This window comes from Equus caballus, chromosome 9, assembly GCF_041296265.1.
Source record: "Equus caballus isolate H_3958 breed thoroughbred chromosome 9, TB-T2T, whole genome shotgun sequence".
NCBI classification, from domain to species: Eukaryota; Metazoa; Chordata; class Mammalia; order Perissodactyla; family Equidae; genus Equus; species Equus caballus.
This window is the reverse complement of record NC_091692.1, coordinates 75,054,090-75,057,985: the sequence shown is the minus strand read 5'-3', so window position 1 is coordinate 75,057,985 and position 3,896 is coordinate 75,054,090.

The window sequence follows — 3,896 nt, the reverse complement described above, 5'->3', positions numbered from 1 at the left end:
AGAGGTCAAAGAAAAACCCTGCTGTAGAGAAAGAGGAAAAAAGGGAGAGAAAAGGTGACTTTGCAAATCTGAGTCTCTGTGACTACAGACACGGAAATTTCATCAAGAGCAATTAGAAGCCCAGAAGTTTTGCTGAATTATTGGATACGGGGATGAATCATTTCAACCAGCTTGAGCTTGAGGTTAATGTGAGAGACACAGCTGGCAGAAGCAGTAGGCAGAAACGTTGTTAAACTGAAGCGAGTAGGAGAGAAAGAGTGGGTTGAGAAGTAATTCACCTTGGGGTGATGGTTGAGACCACAAAAGCAGTTGAAATGTTCAAAGACATGTGGGAAAAGAAGAGTAAAGGCATTTTACTAGTACTTTAGAAACATAAATCCTTCACATAAATAGTGAATTTTTAAGTGATATACAGTAAGAATTATTCCTGCAAGCCCATCTGTTTCAACATGAGGAATCAAAACCTGAATACCAACCTTGCTAAAATAAAGGTTCCTGGACAGATTTAATTTGACTTGTGTTAACAGTTTGCTTCTTTTACCTCGATACTCTTCTTTTCTACTTAAAGCAGAGGTTATCAAATTTAGTATTTATTTTTGCAGAGGGTTTACATGTTAAGGTGATAACGTGTCAATGACAAGAGGGATTGAAGATATTTTTGCTGTAACTCAAGATCAGAAAAGGGATGTCCCTAAAGAGAGGTGTAGCCCAGCCGTCTTTGCAGTTTGTCTGCTTTCTGGCTTGGTTTCAGAGCACTTAATAGTTTCAGCTTATAATTGCTTATCATGGAAACGTTGAGAGACCACACCCTGGTGTCTTTAGCACAAACATATTTTTATCAAAGCACCTAGAGACAGCCGGCCACACCTGTCACGTTGTTAAGCAGCCACACTCCCTGGCTGCTCAGTCTTACTTTGGAGAAGTTGTGGAGCAGGAGTTGGGGGGGCTCCTAAGTTGAGCAACCCGCCACTGAATTATTTTAATGATCTGGGCTGAGGCTCAATCACTGCATCCCTTGCTTGCTCCAAAGCAAGACCCATAATCATATTAAGAAGTTCTTATTCATGGATACGTGTAACTTCATTTATCACGTTCTAGAAAACTCCTAGCTTGTTTGGAAATGTTGCTACTGAAGAATCCAGTGTAGACAAATAGGACATCCCTTTGTTCTGCGAAGGATGAGTTGGCAACAAGTGGGCCCTCCAAGGCCTTCAGGCACGGTGAGATTTGGAGTTTCCCCCATTGGAGGAACCAGTTGGGTCTGCTTGGCTCCCTTATAAAAATTTCTTGAATGTATTGCTTGTGTCTTGTGAGTATTCATGGCTTTGTTTGCTCTGTCTTTTGAATAATATTTACAGCTTTTTAGCCATGGCCTTAAAAATAATCTTAACCTTATTATTCAAATAGATGTCTCATCATGCTGAATAACACATGACCGACACATGCTAAGAATAAAGTGAATGGTACCATGAAATCTTCCACCCACGTAACTGGAAATGCATGGAATGCAAAACTGGATCTCAGCTGCAATGCTGTCTGCAGAGATGGCTCTTCACGTTGGTGGAGGAAGCCACCTACTCATCATTCATTAGAGAGGTCTGGAAAGGTCTGTGTAGCAATTTCTCCCTCAGGCCTGCCATTGTATCTGAAATTCTCACCATTACAGTGAATTCTTTGTCTAAGACATTATTTCAGTAAGAGCACCTTTAAAAGGCATAGAAATATCCTGCAAGGGTGGAGAACTGATTCGATTGAAGCCTGTTTTTAATAGAGCACAGATAGGTTTTTCTGCTTTCTAATTTTACCTCTCTTTCTTAGAACGTAGAGCTCTGACAAAATAGGAGTTAGGAGAATATTTGATCAAGGTAAGAAATCAGCAATCTTCAGGCATAATGGGCATTGCTCTGTAGCCCACTGTGACAGCAATAAGTGGACAGCCGCAGAAAAGAGCTGCCATTGAGGCAAGAGAGCCCCATGAGGAAGCGTGCCCTCTGAGACACTGACTTTAGAGACCTATCCTTGGAGACGCTATTATAGGTCCTTTCTAATAATAGCAACATGACTAATATACTGATAATGATAACTTCAAGTATTTTTTTATCAGGTTCCGGGACCTAAGCTATCTGTTTCACATTTGTTATGCCATTGAATCCTCACAGCAACTCCAGATGCATAAACAGGCTTAGAAATGGTAAAATCTATCCAGGTAGGAAGTTAACAAGTGGGGGAATTGGGATTCAAAATGAGGTTGGTCTGATTACAAATTCATGTTATTAACCATTATTCATTTTGCCTCTTTACTATCTTTTCCCCTTGATTTCTCTCCCTCTTGTCACCTCTTCAAACCTATGCTTCAACCATATGCCATTTTCCCTGCCTAGAATGTCTTAACTCTCTTTTCCATCTGTTGGGAAACTTTTTCTTTTTTGAGGGCTAGGTGAAATGGTGAAATATCATTTCCTCTTAAAAGAGTTTCTTTAATGTATGATCTGTTGCGACCATATTACAAATAAGTAGGGATATATTGTTCTCCTCCTTGCCAGATTGTGACACACTTGAGGCAGGAATTCTTTTCTTTATAACGTTTGTAGCACAGAGTCTAACTTCATCCACTGAACACAATAGACAATCAATAGATCTTTATTGAATGAGTAAATTTGGTCACAGATGTCCCATAAAGTTGGGGAATGAGCAATCTTCTTTCTAAACTTATGAACAAAAGATTAAATTATGTACACTAGAATCAGTTTTAGAAGGCGAGAAGTAACATAGTACTTTTAGAAATATTTTCATTAACTAAAATTTTCATTAGTTGTCCAGGCAACTTTTTTCAAGGCCACTATTTTCTTGTCACTGGATAACTGAATTTATTGTTTGTCCTCAAGGGACAGAAGGATGGAAAAAACTATATATATGTATTTCTGCTTATATCTTTAGGGCCTGTAATTGTGAAACTTCTGCCACAGGGAAATACTAGGGAAATACTATATTTCCCTGGAAAAAATGCAAACACTATAAGAATGAGGAAAACAAAACAGGGCTGGCCCCATGGCCAAGTGGTTAAGTTCTCGCACTCTGCTTCGGCAGCCCAGGGTTTTGCCAGTTCAGATTCTGGGTGTGGACATGGCACCGCTCATCAGGCCACACTGAGGCAGCGTCCCACATGCCACAACTGGAAGGACTCACAACTAAAATATACAACCATGTACTCGGGGGCTTTGGGGAAAAGAAGGAAAAAAATAGATATAAGTAAATAAATAAATTAATTAAATCTTTTAAAAAAAGAATGAGGAAAACAAAACCTTTGCCAATTTATTATCCAAGACATTTATGAACAAATGATATGAATGCGTGTGAGGAGATATAAATATGTGTCCTACAGAGAGAAAAATACCTTATAAATAACTTTAAAAGATATGTGTAAAGGTGCTGTAAGAGTGGGAAACACAACACATATGGCCCTAGAGACATAATGTAAAACATCAGAGAAACACGTGGTTGTTTTTTGTGGTCCTGGGAACCCAGAGATGTGTTTGTATTTCTTCACTTTTAAGGTTTTTCTCTGTGCGTATGTGTGTGTGTGCTTTAGTAATACCAAGCTCTTTAAAAAATTAAAACAAGGTGAATATGTCCCTCCACCTATTTATACATTTTTCAACCAAAAATTACGCTTGTTTTAAAGTTCTCAAAATTAAATACAAATTAGAAATGTAAATCCTTCTGAAATGGAGAAAAATTTATTGGGGAGATCATCTTGTCCCTGTAGTTTCCCGTTCCTCTAGCCTATGGGGTGCATGTTAGTAACTTTGTTAAACCAAATCAATCAAACTGTGAAAGTGCGTGTGTGTGTAGGTGTGTATGGGTGTATCTCACCTTGCCCTTTCTTACTTCAGAAA